This window comes from Halichoerus grypus, chromosome 10, assembly GCF_964656455.1.
Source record: "Halichoerus grypus chromosome 10, mHalGry1.hap1.1, whole genome shotgun sequence".
NCBI classification, from domain to species: Eukaryota; Metazoa; Chordata; class Mammalia; order Carnivora; family Phocidae; genus Halichoerus; species Halichoerus grypus.
The window spans coordinates 50,854,782-50,872,476 of NC_135721.1; positions in this window are offsets into that span (position 1 = coordinate 50,854,782).

Genomic DNA, 17,695 nt, shown 5'->3' on the forward strand with positions numbered 1-17,695 from the left:
GCTTGGGTGAGAAGTGTTTTAACAAGGGAAGACAAAAAATACTTGACAAGATCTGGCCTAAGGTGGCTGCTTGATTTACCAGGCTAATGAGGGCTGAAAGAAAGCAAGCTGTCTTTAGCCTTGCCTGGATCTAAACACTGCATGAGCTCCTTCCGGTGACTCCCAAATGTAGTGAGACAGGAACCCTCTCCCGGCACCGAAAGCACTCCCATTGCCTCCCTCTCGCTCTCGGCTACTGAAACGTGGTGAATACAGACAGGAAACAGCACTGGATTGTTGGTGAGTTCACTACCCATCTGCCTCTCCCCTTTGTAGGGCCAGAAACCTGACTTTATCAGATCACCCAGAGGTGATCCGGCTCAGGATTATAGCTTATTTTCCACAGATTGCATTTTCGGGTGATTACTTCCTGGTGACACGTAGGGAGGCACCTTCATCTTATCCTTCAGGCATCTCGCAAACACAGGCTCCTCCTGGGAGAACACTGGCGGCCGCTAACCCCGGCCTCTGCATCTCCATGCTCATTGGTGCCCCCAGCAGGAGTGGCATCTGCTGACCTGGCCACCAGCTTAGGCCTGCAGCCTCCCTGTGTCGTCTATAAACATCACCCATGACCCACAGCTCAGCCTAGGAGACATGTCATCATGTCTCCTAATTTCTTCCCATTCATCGTTCAGTCTACATGGGACCATTTTGACAGAGAGACCAGCATTCCCCTCTTGAGGCCTCCCCCAGCTGCCTCTAGAATTGTCCTAACACCCAGGCTTGGGGGATTGGGTCTGAAGTGTGGCATTCAAATACTAGGAAGATAACCAGAGAGTAACATGAACCCATTTCTGCCATTGTGACTGTCACCAAGGCTTGCATGGCTGTGGAAATGGATCCCACATGGTCTGAGGGATGCTTGTCTGCAAATGAGTGGTTCTCCAACACTGGCCCAATCCCCTCAGGGATCAAGCTTTGAGGCAGCCACTTGTTCCCAAAAGGGAACAGAGGCTGGGGGAACTGGGTCCAGTGGAGCATCCAGCCTCAGCCCCCACCAGCTCCTAGGGCTTTGCTGGGCCCAGGACACCAGCCACACTCCCTTAGAAGCCTGCTCATTCTTGCCAGCCAATAGACCTAGGTTAAAAGGGTTAGTCTACCTTAATGATCAAGACGCAGGGAGAACTTATAAGGTCTTGGCCTCTTCATTCTGTAAGTGCCCCCTCGATCTTAACAGAAACTAGCATAAACAAAAAGTTTGGTTTACTGGATAGATATAGAGGTGCTCAACAAACCAAAGGAAGTAGTGCACGAATAGGGGCAGGAGCCATGGGGACTGGACCCAGCCCTTAAAGCCCTGGGACTCAACTTTTGCCTAGACTCATCATTATCTCTGCTGCAGACAGGTTTTCGCCAGGACCCACCATCTCATATCCCATCAGTTTCATAATCCAAGAGGCAAGGGAGTATGCTCCTTGAGATGCACAGAAAAATCCCGGGGAAGGGCTCTGATTGGCCTGGCCCCACTCAGCCCATGCTGAGGTGCCCATTCTGGGGCCACTTTCTAGAGCTGGGGGTGGCCATCACTGGCCCAGCTGGGTCATTTGCCCATGCTGAGACAGGGAGAACTGGAGAAGGATCGGGCTGGAGGAGGGCATGAGCTTCGTGTTGGCATGCTGTGTTGCAGAGTGCTAAGATATCCAAGTAGAGCTGCCAGATGTTTGAATCTAGAGCTCAAAGGAGACGTCTGGCTGGAGATATCACCAATGACCAATGACCCAGCTTGGGGGACAGATGAGGACAAGGAAATGGATGAAGAGAGAGAGTAAGAAAAGAGCCTTAGATGAGGTTTTGAGGAGCCCCCAAGCCATGGCGGAGAAGGGTGACCTGGTAAAGGAGGCTGAGAAGGAGCAGCTGGTGTGGTAGGAGGGAAGCAAAAGAGTGTGGCCTGTGGGCTCCAGGGGAAGAATGTGCCGAGAAAGTGGGAGTCGTTAGCAGTGACAGAAGCTGGTGACAGGCAGGCCTGAATGGAGGCCATTGGTGACCTTGGCAAGACCTGCTTCAGAGGGATGATCAGAAGCCGGAACGGGATGGAATGAGGAGGAAGGTTCCAGATAGGGAAATGCAGATAGGGAGGATGGCAACGCTGTGCAGACCTTTGATTCTGAAAAGGAAAGGAAGAACGGTGACAGCTGGGGCAGCATGACAGGGGTGGGGGGTGTTTTAATTTATTATCATTATTTATGATAATATAGTTTTTATGTTACTAAAGATTAACTATGTCCTATAAAATAATATAGTATGTTAATTATTGTATAATACATAACAATGGTATATAGAACATGTTTTATTTATAAGCGTATAGCATACAATACATGTTACATATTATATATTACATATTATGTATCCGTACATATACATAATAGCATATATAAGGATTATAGTTAATATACTTATAAAAGATTATGTCACAGTAATAATGTAATATTATTAATTGTATGTCTTAGTTCATAGCACATTCTCATCTTAGGTACATATATATTGGAGATATTTATTTATTAAAATTAATATTATAAGAAACAGTTGTGAAACTATCACCCAACGTAAGAACTAGCCTACTGACAATAGGTTACAACGTAGTCCTTCCCCATCCTGCCCTTGGCCTCGCCCCACTGAAAGTAAGCACCATCCTGAATCCTGTTTTATCATGCCTTTGTGGCATTTTCACACATGGAACATTTCAGAGCAGTTAAAACGAATGAACTGCAGGTCCGTGCAACAACATGGATGCGTCTTAGCAATGCCTATTAAGTGAAAAAAGTAAGCTCCAGAAGAACACCTACAGCATGCCATCTTTTTAATCAAGTTATAGATACGTTAAAATAAACATATTGAGAAAAACTACCACGGGAGCCCCTGCCGAGGAGGGACACGTGCAGGGTGAGTGCAGATGGGTGAGCGAGTTTCTTTAGGGTGACAGTTACTTGTTCCTTCTGAAGCAGGAGGCAAGGTGATCTGCTGGGAGTCAGGGGGGAGCCGGAGGGGAGGCTAGAGGTGTGCGGAGAGCAGAGACCATTGAGGGTAAGTGGGGGAGCGTGCCCCCTAGGCAGACCCCACCCCCGCCCGGCAGGCAGCTGTGGGCATTGAGTGACCGCCCTGCAGACCCGTCCTGGGCGGCGCCCTTGCTGCTCGCTCGCAGCTGCTGGGACCCATACGGTCAGGGGAGCTGCCATGGTGGTTGGCCTGGCGGGGAACTGAACCGACCAGGGGGTCAGAGGCATCTCTTTTGTTGTCAAGAGAGCCCAGGGAGGTGAAGGGCAGAGGGACAGGACAGGGAGGGAAGCGGAGGGCCTCTGCGAGGGTGAGGAAGGGCTGGTGGAGGCTGATGGATGAGCACCAAAGGGCAGAGTCTGGACCAGGGGTCCTGATGAGCCTGGGTGTGACCCTGAGGGGTGGATGGCTCAGGCTGATGGATGAGAGGATCCCAAAATGAGATTTTGGAGAAAGAACTAAGACTGAAAAGCTGACAGGAGGAAGTGAGCCAGTGCTCAGTGGCAGATCACTGGGAGTCAGGCAGGGATGGCAGGATCTTTGTCCCGAGGGCCCAGTCGGGAGCCCACTGGCCTCACACGCGGGACTCCACTCACAGCAGCCTGGGGCAGAGGTCTCCAGCACTCTCGGGCTCCGTGGCCACCAGCGTTCCAAGAGGGGGGCTCTGCCTTCATGTTCGACCATGGTGCTAGCCACTCTGATTTTCCTCCCCCGGCCCCCACCTGTCAGCGCGGGAGACTGGACCTAATGGCTGTTTGCCCGTGGGGGGACACAAGCTTCTTGGAGGCATGGGCTGGTCTTACCTTTCCCCAGAGCCCCAGGCCCAGCAAAGCAGCCGGATCATGCATTATGGTAGGGGCTCAGATATTTCTCAAACTAAGTCAGAGCAGCAGATATCGGAGTTGGAGGAAGTCATGGAGGTCCCAGGGTTTCCGACCGTCTCGTCACCCTACAGATGAGGGAACGGAGACAGAGGTGATGCGGCTTGCCCCAAGCCACACTGCTGCTCCGTGACTGAGACCCAGCAAGTGCCAAAAGCAAAGACCCTCTCTCCAGAAAAGTACCCATAAACACAAAACCTTGCATGCATCCCCCAGCTGAAGGAGCCCCTGCAGCTCCCTGGGCCGTGCCACTGAATGCTGGCCTCTGTTGGGCATGTCGAGTGATGAGATGACAGATCAGTGGCCGAGAGAGGGCTCCGGAGCCAGGCTGCTGCAGTTCAGGTCCCAGCTCCGCCACCTACTAGCTGCGTGGTTACTGAGCGTCCTGACCAGTAAGCTGGAGATACTGGGTCCTTGCAAACATGAGCACAGCAAGACATGGAGCAAATGTTCTGGAAGTGTTCGCTGTGGTCATGACCGTCACCAAGTGAACCCCTAAGTGAAGTACGGCAGCAGCAACAATATTTTTTTAAAAGGATTGAACAATCCCTTGATGAATGTTTGATTTCATCTATTCAAGTGTGTGCTGGGACCCTTACAGCAATCATGAAACGACTTGCTTTTGAGGAAATCTTGCTTCGTGCCTTAAATTCTCAGTAACGACACGCCTGATGCAACAGGCAGCAGTTTCTTTTGCAGAAAGTTGGACCAAGGTTGAAAATAACACATGTGTCTTGTCTCCAGTGAGTTGGTTGCGGTCTGTCCCCCGGCGTTGGGGGAAGGGCCCCCCCCCCCCGACTCCTCCGGCTCGCTGCACTGCCTCGCGGCCTCCAGGGGGCGCCCGCCCACACACGATTCTATCCCTGTTCACATCCTTGCTTCAGATCTTCAAGGGCCGCCGGGTCCCCGTGGGCCACACCACTTACTTCACGCGACTTAGCAGGAGACCTTTTGGATCTGGCCCTAAGCGCGCCGCCAGCCTCGCCTGCTGGCCTCTCGGACACCATCCTGTGTCCCAGCCGTCCCGTGTTCGCTCCTCTGCCTGCCTCGCCTACTCTCCACCTGGGCTGTCTGCCTACTGGCGCCAAGTGCGGACCCCTGGGGCTCGCCGCCTGCACGAGGGTCTCCCCATCCTGCGCCCCGCGGAACTGCAGCGCCCCGCACCGTGCCCAGCGAGCTTGTGTCGGGGGAGGAACAATCCAGAACAGGCCCTTGGGGGGCGTGGCAGGTCCCGGGGAGTTTTCTCCGGCCTGGTTATTCACAGGCACTCAGGCGAGAATCGGAGCCCTGGTGCTGTGGAATCTGATGTCACTGATCTGGAGTGCACCGTCATTAACTACAAAATCAGCACATCTTTTCATTACAGAAAGGAGAAGAGACACTTCACATCCCACCCCAATTTTTTTTCCCTCCATCCAACAATGTTTCTCAAGCTTTGGGAAGGGGTACAAAGCAACACCCAGAATGGTATTTTCAATTATCTTCTCTTTGACGATTGCTTTTGCAGAACTAATTAAGGCTAGAACGCTTTGGCTTTTCTGGACCAAAGGATTCAGAAGCCCTGTGGGGTTTTGAAAGGAACAAAATAACATTTTAATCTAGGACATTCTATGCTGTTCCTCCTACATAATCAAGCCACTGGAGATCTGACTAAGTCTTGCACAAGTACCAACCCCAAGAAAGAACCCAGTGATACAATAGCCCGTGGCCTGAGGTGGGAGGCGGGATGGCAGGCCCGGCCTGGAACTCTGGTCCTGAGACTCCTTTCACTTCCGTGCAGAGTGGAACTTGCCTGAACACTCTGCCACATACTGTCTCATTAGACTTCTTATTCTCCTATCAGCCCTGGCTTTGCAGTCAGCTGACCTGCATTCCCGCGCCCACATCTCTACTTACTTCCAAAGCCAGTCATTCTCTTCAGGCCTTGATGTTCTCATCCACAAAATGGGCTCCATGGTGGTACCAGCCTCCTGAGATAAGCAGGTGTAGCTCTCACGCAGTATCGGGCACCAGCAAGTGCTTCACAAAAGTATTTCACACCAGAGGTTATTATGATTATTATGATCATTACTGTTTCTCCCATTTGTCACATAATGAAACCAAGACTCCAGTCAAGGAATTTGCCTGAGAACCGCATGTAGACAGGGCCGAGGCTGGAACCCCATCTCCTGGAGGCTTCCATCCAGGGCTCTGAGCTTTCCCAGTGAGCTGAGATGTCCTACCACGGTGACAACCCCATGGTTCCTCCTCTATCCGAAGGGAGGAAGATGTAATTAATGCTTTCAAGAGATTCCAGATGCTTAGATGAAAGAAAGCTCAGGCATGTCATTACCCAGCATTTTTGTCTTATCACTGCCTTTGAAATTTGTTTTGGTGGAAGAACGTAATGGTTTCCCTCCGTCTGGTCCATGTGGCCAGCCCCCGGGCCCTGGGCTCACCACGGTTCCTGGGCCTCCACCTCTAGATCCTCCTCCCAGCTAGCAGATGGGGCTCCTGACACGAAAGCCCACTGTCCACATCAGTTCTGAGCAGAGTGAGTGGTGGGCTAACTGGAAGCCCTCCCACCCCCCAGAATCGCCTTCTTTGTACAAAAGGCTTGGTGCTTCTGTGTCCCTCTTTCTGCTTTGCTCTCTAATAGTGCAAACTAGGGTGACACCGGTTAACACACAGGCGTGGGCTATCGCTTTTAGGAGGACTGGCGCGACTTAGGACAGCTCAAGGGGAGAAGGGGAGCGAGGAGGGGGAAGTGGGGAAAAACTTCTCCTCCCTCACAATTACGAGGAAGGCTGAATCATTAAAGACATGAATCAGATTTATTCTTGTGGCTTTTAAAATAAACACCACAGGGCTAGCATGACCTGACAGCCTGTCCATCCCCACAGAGGCTTTGGTCTCAGTTTAAAAAAGAAGAGACAGCACGTTCCAGCCCAAAAGATTGTGTCATCCTGAAGGGTGTGACCATCACTCTTGCTCTTCCATGGCAAGAAAGAGACCTGTGACCCTGGGCTCCTGTCTTCATCTTCATGTTGTTAGGGGCCTGGTTGGGTCAATGCAGCAGCTGGAGAGGAACAGGCCACAAACGACAGGAAAAGGTGAACCTCAGGGGAGCGTTCTGTTGCCACCTGCTCTCCCCGACCCCCCACCCCCCCCACCCAGGCACTATTGGAGCCCCAGGGCGTGGGGAAGCAGAAGGGAAGTTCTACCCTCTCAGATGAGGGCGAGCCTTTCTGTCCCCAAATGCCTGCCCTCACGTCTGAGCTCATGAGTGGAGGGTAGAAACTCACAAAGTGTGATGGCGGGGTTCCAGGAAGGACACTTTCTCAAATATCTGCCCCACTGCCTTTCACCGAGTTTGAAAATCTGTCTCTCATTTAATCAGTTATTCCATTTATTTAGCTCTCAAAGGAATCTTTGGTTTTTAAGAGCCTCTCTTAAAATGCAAACTCACACTGAAATAATATTAAAAGATTTCCCCTCATCAAGCTGGAAGAACTTTCTGCGGTGGCAGCTGGGTGGAGCCGGGCCGTCAGCTCGGGCAGAGGCGCAACCAGGCAGCCTGGCGGTAAACGTGCCCGGCCAGCTTTAGAAAGTAGAACTTCTGTTTTCCACGCTGTTATGAGTTGTACTGAGTCCCCTCCCCAAAGGTATGTTCAAGTCTTAACCGCCTCAGAGTCCGACCTCATTTGGAAATAGGGTTGTTGCGGATGCAGTTAGTTAAGATGAAGTCGTATTGGAGTAGGGTTGGGCCTTTTATCCAATATAATTGTGTTTTTATAAACCAGATGTGAAGCTATGAGGGGAGAAGCCGCGTGAAGACCCCCCGCACAGACGGGAGCCGCCCACGTGAGCACAGGCAGGGGTGGCAGCCAGGCTCTCACAAGCCCGGGAACTCCTGCGGCGACCGGAAGCCGGAAGAGCTAGGGGAGGATCCTCCCCTCAAGCCCTGGGAAGGAGCATGGCCCTGCCCACACCTCGATGTCGTACTTCTGCCCTCCAGAACCGTGAGAGAATACATTTCTGCTGTTTAATGCCACCCAGCTTGTGGTCCTTTGTGACTGCAGCGCTCGGAACGGACTGTACGCTCCTCCCTGAGTAGCGAACTGCCCACGTGACCGGAGGGCGCATGCGGGCTCCTGTCAGGGGTTCGGCAACGGGAGGGGCCGGGGACGGACACACGAGGACCCTTCCGCTCCCACAGCGCTTTCAGGATTGTTCTGAGGTTAGGAGAGCAGTTCATTCATTCCGTTAATTATCTCTGAGTAGATTCCGTGCCAGGCTCAGGGTGGGGAGCAGGACACTGCTCTAAGGGACGGGGTGTCCTTGTCTTTCAAAGGGAAGGTGAGCCTGTTAGAAAGAACGGTTCGGAGGCCGCCGTGGACTGGCAAGCAAAGGTGCTTGGAGAAATTAATCCATTTAAAAACTAATTATTTAGCAGTGCACACAGTTTCAAATGTCAAACTGAACTAACATTTTTTTTCAAGATTCTGTTTATTTGAGAGAGAGTGTGTAAGCACAGAGGCAGAGGGAGAAGCAGACTCCCTGCTGAGTAGGACGCCCAACGTGGGGACTCGATCCCAGGACCCTGAAATCATAACCTGAGCTGAAGGCAGACGCTTAACTGACTGAGTCACCCAGGCGCTCCAGAACTAACATATTTAGAACAAAATAGGATTCCCTGTTCCAGCTCTCCACACTCTGCACACGGTCCCCTCCTGGAGGCCACTGCTATCAACTGCTGCTTCCCCGGGTTTACTCATCCCCATGTTTCTAAATAACAAGTATACAGTGTTGTCTTTTACTTTATCAATTCTAGATGCAGTCCGCTGACTTCCTCTTATGGTAGATGAGGATCTCGTTCTCTCACACCTCCATCCGCATCCCTCTGTTTCCTGTCCCTCCTCCTCCCCGTGTAGATTACAGTTTTTAGATCAATAGTCACTGTTTACATTGTCCGCCTAGGACAAATATTATTCACCTCAGAGCATTGTAGTGCACTCCGATTACATTTCCTTTCTTAATTCTTGTTTTATCTGTAGTTCATAATTGCCTTGCTTTTTTAATTTACTGAATTCTTCGTACTTGATTGTCAATTCACCCTACAACTCCCAAAAGTCTCTCAGAACATTTTTCTACAAGGTCAACAAACATCAAGCAATTCAATTCTTTCTTTCTTTCTTCTTTTTTTTTTTTTTCTTTTGCTTTTGGAACCACCCCTCATGAAGACCTGTTTTCTCCCATCAGGGCCGGTTTTTGGCCTGTAGGCTGCTGCATAGCTGTCTTCCTGGGACTGAATGCTTTTTGCTGTCATCCCTGAACTTATTTTTGCCTTTCTTTTTGGGTTGGATTTTGTTTCCTTCATGTCTTCCTCTTTTTAGTTTAATAACTTGTTGGAATGGAATACATGCTCCAGAAGCCTGATAGGTTAAAAAGACGGTCGAGGGTATGGCCATGCTCATCACGCCTGCCCTTTTTTGAGTGAGCCTGCTCCAGTCTGGACAATAAACCTGCCCTATCACCTGATCTACAGCTGTCACTTTGGGATCTCCCTTCACCTATTTCTAGTGATTTCTTCTCTGGGTTGAAATTAATCCTCTTTATCCCACGTTCTTCTCCTTCTTGCTTTACTTCCAGTGGCCTCCTGAGAAGGGGGTACACGGGAGGTAGAGTTTTTGAACCCAAAGATGTCTTTATTATGTCTGTCCCCACATTTCCTTGATTGTTTGAAGAGGAAAAATCTGTGTCCTAAGATGGCCAACCGAGCCAGCAAGGGAGTCCTAGTCCCTGCCCTGGGGGCTCTTCCAGGTTCTTCTCCCTGCTCCGCTTCCCGCGCATGCCAAAACGTTTCCCTCGCGTGCCAGAAGTGCCAAGTATGTGGAAGTAGAAGTGTATAAATTACCCCCCTTTGCTTGTGTTTGGGGCTCAGACCTTTGGAGATCATACTCTGGGCCCGCCAGTGTTAAATAAACCTCCCATCCTCCAAGATCTCCGAGTGCCACTTGGTTCTTCCGTCGGGTGATCCAATCCCAGTTCCATAACAGTTAAGTGACTCTAGAATTCTAAGTCGGAAATGATTTTTTAGGCTGGAATTTTTTTTATAAGTCAGGGGGCATTTCTCCACTGGCCTCTCATTGCCAGTGTTGCTACTGAGGAGTACAAAGCCATTTGAATTCTTTTATATGCGATCTAGTTTTTCTGTCTGGAAGCATATAGGATCTTGTCTTTGTTCTGAAATTTCACAATGATGCCCCTTCACGTAGATTTATTTTTAATCCATTTGCAGGCTCTCACTGGGCCCTTTGAATCTGGAAAGTCATGTTCTTCAGTTCTGGGGAATATTCTTAAACTTGATGACCTAGTCCCCTTAGCCTCCTCTGTTCTCTTTTGAAATTCTTCTTGGTCAGATTTTGGATCTTTTATACTTAACCTCTAATTTCTTATGTCACTTCTCTTAATTTCTATTTCTTTGTTCCTTTTGCTCCATTTTCCAGGAAATTTCTTCCCACTTAGCTTCTGGTTCTTCTACTGAGTGTATCGTTTTTGCCCTCCTATTTTAATTTTCTTTTTTTTTTTTTTAAGATTTTATTTATTTATTTGACAGAGAGAGACACAGCGAGAGAGGGAACACAAGCAGGGGGAGTGGGAGAGGGAGAAGCAGGCTTCCCGCCGAGCAGAGAGCCCGACGCGGGGCTCGATCCCAGGACTCGGGGATCATGACCTGAGCTGAAGGCAGATCCTTAACGACTGAGCCACCCAGGCGACCCCCTCCTATTTTAATTTTCAAGAGCTTTTTTGGTTGCTATTATTCAGGGGTTTTTGACAGATAATTCTTGCTTCATTGATGTCATCTCCCCACTTCTCCAGGAGTATTAATGATAGCTTTAAAAAAGAAGTTTTCTTCTAACTTGCATTCATTCCATTTCCTCTAGATTCCTTTTTTATTTTATTTTATTTTCTTTGTTTTAGAGAGAGGGAGAGGGTGGGGTGGGGCAGAGAGAGAGAATCTTAAGCAGGCCTCACGCTCAGTGCGGAGCCCGACGTAGGGCCTGATCCCACAACCCTAAGATCATGACCTGAACCAAAATCAAGAGTCAGATGCTCAACCAACTGAGCCACCCAGGCACCCCTAGATTCACTTTCATTATTTATTTGTTGGGCCTCTTTATTCCACACCAGAGAACTTTCTCAATATCTCACAAGCCTTGGCCGTCTACTCTTGACTAAGATTGGGCTCTAAAAAAGCCACTGAAAGTCCTGAATGTGTGAAGGTCTTGGCAGATTGGAGCTTGCCCTGGGTGGTCTAAAGGGGTATGTACTGGGCACCTCCAACTCAGTCTCTTTCTTCTCAGGCTGGCCAGATTCCCCAAGGAAGAGCCTACATGTCGCGTCCCCCACCCCAGAAGCCTGTTTTCTGTGGAGCACACAGGCCTTTGCTTCCCTCTTTGCAGAAAAGCCTTCAGTCTTATGCCGGGTTGGGAAAAGAGCAGTCACAGGGAATGTGGAGTATGGAAGAAATCTAATCACTCCTTGACAGCTCTCCACCCCCCACCCCCCTCCCCAACTTCTAATTTGAGCCCCCTCCCTTACCTCCTGTTCTGAAGGCGCCCAGTGCGGCCCATTCTGAGCCCTTCGAGCGTTCTGTGGAGGAGTCAGGCTGGATGCTCAGGTTCTCCACGGACGGCTTAGCGTTCAGCTTCATCGGCTCTGCTAATTCAGCTCCCGCACACTACCCGCTTTCCAGCTTCACAACTTTTGTAGCTCTTGTCTCCTCTTGTTCTCCCTGTCGTCTTGAGTTTATGTTTTGTTTTGTTTTAAAGTTTCTTTATTAGGGAGAAATGTTAGACATATATTCTATTCAATCAGGCACCTGGACCCAGAGGGTCTCAAAGCTAATTATCCAAACCCGATGACAGCCAACATTTATGATTTATTGTGATCCCGGCAGTCTTCTAAATACTCACATGTACTAATTCATTTAATTTTCATACCAGCCCTAAGAGATAAGTACTATCATTATCAAATGGGGAAACTGAGGCACAGAGCTGTTATGTACGGCCTCCCAATCAGTAAGTGATGAAGCTGGGATTCAAGCCCCTACATTTGGTCCTGTATCTGTACACGGTCTTTTTTTTTTTTTTTTTTAAGATTTTTTAAAATTTATTTATTTGACAGAGAGATAGCACAAGTAGGCAGAGCGGCAGGCAGAGGGAAAGGGAGAAGCAGGCTCTCTGCTGAGCAGGGAGCCCGATGCGGGGCTCGATCCCAGGACCCTGGGATCATGACCTGAGCTGAAGGCAGCCTCTTAAAGACTGAGCCACCCAGGCGCCCCTCTGTACACGGTCTTGCTTGAGAAATGTTACTATATTACTCTAAGACCTAGTTACCAAAAGACAAAGACGGAACTGCTCAGATTCTATTCAACAACTTGTTTCTAGTTAAATTATATCTTTGTTCACTCTGCCTGTTATGTATCAGGCACTGTGTACCATTCTCGTGTAATTTTCACTGCATTCTTATGTGGTAGGTATTCATGGGCACGCTATCCATATAGAACGCCAGGGCAGAGAGCTGTTAAGCAACCTGCTGAAAGGAATCTTGAGACAAGATTCAAATTCAAGATCACATGGCTTCAGTGCCTAAGAAGGCTTTGGGGTGTGCTCAGAATTTTGGAAAGTATTTGTCAATACCAGAGACCAGAGCATATGCCATCACTCCCTTTCCACGTGTCCAAATATTTAACAAAATACTTACGGTTCATTATTTTAGTTTTCTTCTTCAATTACATGCATGTTGGATCTCTTTTGTCTGCATCTCAGATCTCCAATTTTCTCTGTAATCCTTGTTAACATTTTAAATGTTAGTAGGTTCCAAGATGGGATTAAATGTACTTGCGTGAGGGGACAGGGAAGGGGCTGGGCAAGGCCTGGAAGGCCACCAGACCATGATGCAGGTAGGATGCTGAGTGATGGAGAGAGGATGAGAAGGTGGGGTAGAAGTGTTCTAGACTGCCATTGAGTCAAAGGAAAGGTTTGGCAGAGACACAGAAGAGTCCCCTGTCTCCCAGAAGCAGGTTTGCCTCAGTGTCTCTGTGACAGTCAGTCACTGGCTGACAAATGTGTTACAGATTTGAGGCACAAAGTGGGCCCACCTCAATTATAGTCCCCTCGATCGGAGATCTACAGGGTGCATTTTCCTGGCAGCCATACCTCATTTGCTTTGCATTTCTGAAAACATTTTATTTCAGCCTCATATTTTTTTAAAGATTTTATTTATTTATTTGAGAGAGAAAGAAAGAGCAGGGTGAAGGGAGGGGAGAGAGAATCTGAAGCAGACTCCACACTGAGCACAGAGCCCAATGTGGAGCTTGATCTCACGACCCTGAGATCATGACCTGAGTGGAAACCAAGAGTCGGTCACTTAACCGACTGAGCCACCCAGGCACCCCTCAGCCTCACATTTGATTAGAATTCTAGATTCAAAATAATTTTTCCTTAGAACTTTGAAGGAATTGGATCCATTGTCTTCTAAAATCCAGTTGTTGATGAGAAGCCTGATGACAATCTGATTTCTGATTTTTTTTAAAGATTTATTTATTTATTTGAGAGAGAGAGAGAGCATGAACAGGAGGAGGGGCAGAGGGAGAATCCTCAAGCAGACTCCCCGCTGAGTGTAGAGCCCCACACAGGGCTTGATCTCAGGACCCCAAGATCATGATCTGAGCTGAAATCAAGAGTCAGCCGCTCAACCAACTGAGCCACCCAGGAGCCCTTGATTTCTGATTTTTAAAGAATGTCTCTTTGCCTCCCCCTCCTTACCTTCCCCTCTCTCTCCATCCCTCCCTCTCTCTCCCCACCCCCCAATCCCCTGCCCCACTCCCTCTCTCCGCTTTAGGATATACCATATCCTCAGAATGTAGAAATTTGTTAAAGATGTGTGTGGCGGTCAATACTATTTGAACTTTTAAAGTCTGAAAATTATGTTTCTTTTGAGCCTTGGGGAAGTAAGTATATTATTTTTTTGATCCACTTTCTCTGTTTTTCCTCTGGAAGGTCTATGAGTCAGGTAATTGATTTTCTGGATTAACACTTTCAGGCCTTTTAGCTTTTCTCTCAGGTTTCCAGCTCTTTACTTTCTGTTCTGGGAAATTGTTGGACTTTATCTTCCAACTGTTCTATTAATTTTTTTCTAAATAATTTTCTGATTGTTTCTTTTTAATAGCACTCTGCTCTTGTTTTTATTCATATCCACACAACATCTCAAAAACTCTGAGGACATTAATTAGAGGGTTGCTTTTGTGTTTTCTTCTCTTCTCTGAGTTAACCTGTTTCTTTTGGAGTGATTTTGTTTGTGTATCTTTGTTGTTCATACTCAGGCATCTGTCTTCTATCTGGTGATTGTCGATTCCCATGTAATAATGGGAAACAGTGTTGCTTTTTGCAGCCAGTCGCTGTGGGCTTCCTTGCTCACATAGGGGTGTGGCTGTTTCTCTCCCTAGGTCTCTGCTAAGAGTGGGTAAGCTGGCTGGATGCCAGGCAGTGTTGGCCAGGCTCAGCTGTGGGTGTGCTGCTCTTTTGGATTAGCATGTAGATTGCCAGACCTAAACTGGGCCTTCCCAGATGCCCTCGTGGAGGGCTTTACTCACTGGCACTGGGATCCTGCCTGGAGTCCTATTTGGCCCCTGGAAGTAAGTTCAATATATTTAGAGAAGAGGCCTATAGTTTGGCGCCTGAAGGAAAATGCTGGGCTTCCTACAATTGACCTCTGGGCAAAAGGGCTGAAAAGTTTGCTGCCTTGTGATCTCAGCTCTCTGATGGTTTCTAGAAAAACTGTGATTGTGCAATAGGTTAGGATGGGTGACAACTGTCGCTTTCTACATCCTAAGCAGAAGTGGCCTCTCCACGGATTGCACTTGAAATTCATGATGGCATTTCCTTTACTGGAGCTGGACAGTCCTCCTGTGGTCCCCCCACCCCCGGTGTAATCATTTTGTCCTTCTCCTAGATGACTGTTTCAAACTCTTCCCTCTTCCTCCTGAAAACTCACTCTCAGCTGGTGAATTTGCTTCCCATTTCCCTGATAAATTCAAAAGAAACCTTCCACCAACTCCCGCTGTGACACCTGCCACCTACCCGGCTCTACACTCTGCCCCCGTCCTGTTACAGGGTGAACAGCCCATGATCCCAGCAGAGAACCACACCCTCACCTGTGGACCAGGTCCCATCCTCTCATCTGCTGCCGGTATCACCCCTGCACGGCCCCCTCCCTCCCTCCTCATCAACCTCCCCTCGGCCTCCAACAGCCCTTCTAAACTTCTCCAGGTATGCTCTATAACAGGGCCTGCATTTGTGTGTTTGACTTTCTCAAAATGGTTATGTGGGATTTTATTGCCATTATAAAAATGGAGGCGGGCCTAATAAGGTTCCTTGAACTTTTCAAAGTTTCTCCAATCCTCCTCCGGGAGACTCCTGCAAGTTGGCATGCAAATCGCTGAAAATACTTCTTGATGCCAGCAGAGGGCACTCTCACGGTGCCCACACTTTCCAGGAAGTGTACCCGGGAGTCCAGGGGAGCTTTGGTTTGGGAAACATTTGCCCACGGTTTCTGGTTATCACAGTTCCCCAACAGGCACCTGTTTGACTGGCATTTCCTGGCACCAACCCATCTTAGCATATTTCTTGGTCGGTTGAGTTTGGCTTGAAGGGAGGTTTCAGTAAATTCATTACTTCACACCATCAGGTAAGTTCCAGTTTACTTAGCTTGGAAACCAACCTAAGCCAAGTGATGAAAATAAACATAATCTTGAGTAACTCTACATGGATATTGCTGTTATACTAATAGGGTGTTAATTAGTAAAGAGTGCTTAACTTTTTTACTGCCAATCTAAACAAGCCGGCTTTGTCTTTGGCTCTGGGCCCTACAACTGCATCTCAAAGTGATTTGCAAACATTAATTAAATACTTCGGTGCACATCCAAGGAGTAGGTATCATCAACCCTTTTCCAAAATGTAAAAAGCAGATGCCCTAAGCCAATCTATGACTTACCTAAGGTAAGCACCACACTGGAGCTGGATTTAGAATTCTGTAAACGGTTCCAGGACTCTCTGTACCCATTTCCCTGGAACTCTCTGGCAAGTTATCACTTCTCAGCAGACAAACCTGTCTCCTCCCTGTCTTCTAACTTCTGTTCTAGAAAATGTGATATTCAAGGGAGTGGTTCACACCATTTGATGGACGGACAAAATGGACGTTTCATGGTAACTCCTGAGCTGTAAGTCCATTCCCCACAGCCAATGTCTGAAAAGGGGGGGGGGGGTTGTCTTTTTATCATGGTGGTTCGGGACCTAGGTTTGGGACCACAGGATTTGGTAGACTCAAACCTGGGAAACGCTCAAGCTCTGTGAGGAGGGAAGGGCTCCTTCCCTGGGCCTTCTATTCTCTGAGAACAAGTAGCACAGGGGGGCCCAAAGCAAGGACCACCCCCCCCCAGGCATTCCATGTTGGTGAGCCCAAGGCAAACTATTTATGCTCTGCCCTGTCTGGAGGGGGGCAGTGGCTCACAGGCAGGCTGGGCCAGTTTCACAGAGAAGACGGTGGAACCCCGTCCCATGCCCAGAGGCCAGGCTGGCTGTTGGGAGTGAGCCCTGCAGAGTATCGGGCTCAGCACTCCGTTCTGTCTCCCCGGACGTGTGCTGTAGTGGCAAACCTGGAGGCTGCAGCACAGCCCGGGCTTTACCGCCTGGCTCCCGGAAGTGATGTCAGCCTGAGTTACTAGAATAGTCCCCAAAGAAGTTTCATGCCAGATGAGGAGGATGAACTCAGAATGTGGCCAGCTGTGTATAGCTCACACCTGGCTCCTCCCGCAGGAGGATCCTCTCCTTTTAGTGAACTAAGGAAGGGGGAGTTTCGTGGGCATCTTGACCTCCAGCTGATGCTCAGCAAGGGCGGCCTAACTGGGATAAGGGATTTCAGCTGCATGGGAGCCAGGCCGCGTATAAAGTGGATTTATTCCAGGAATGAAAGGTAAGTTCAACAAACCAATCAATGTAATACACCAGACTGATAGAATAAAGGGGGGGAACCCACATGATTGTCTCAATAGATGCAGACAAAGCATTTGACAAAATCCAACACTCTTCATGATAAAAACATTCAACAATCTAGGAACAGACAGGAACTTCCTCAGTCTGGTAAAGAGCATCTTCGAAAATTCCACAGCTAACAACATATTTAATGAAGAAAGACTGAAAGCTTTCCCACTGAGATCAGGAAGAAGGCAAGGATGTCTGTTCTCCCCATTTCTATTCGAGAGTGTCCTGGAAGCTCTAGCAAGGGCAATAAGATGAGAAAAAAAAAAAAAATCAATAAAATGCATCCAGCTTGGACAGGAAGAAGTAAGACTCTATTTGCAGATGACATGGTTGTGACCTTGAAGGGGAAGTGTGGGAATGGTCCTTGGCCGTCCTCTAGCCTCACTGGCTTCTGCTGCGGGGCAGCTTGTCCATGAGGCCTTGACATGCCCCTACTCCCCAGCTGTACCTGCTACTGAAGTGAGGCTGTCGATTGTCAGGGTCATACGACCTTTACCCTCCTTGTCCCAAGGCCTGGGCCTCTTTGGGTCAGCGAACGCTCCTGCCCACCTCCCTGGACCACATTGGGGGCACATGCCCCTGGGAAACTGTTCTCAGGTCCACCCACCAAGATGCCGCATGAGCCATGAACCTAGCACTTCTCAGGTGTCATGTTGGAGATGGGATTTTCAACCTCCCAGGCTACACGGGGTGGGG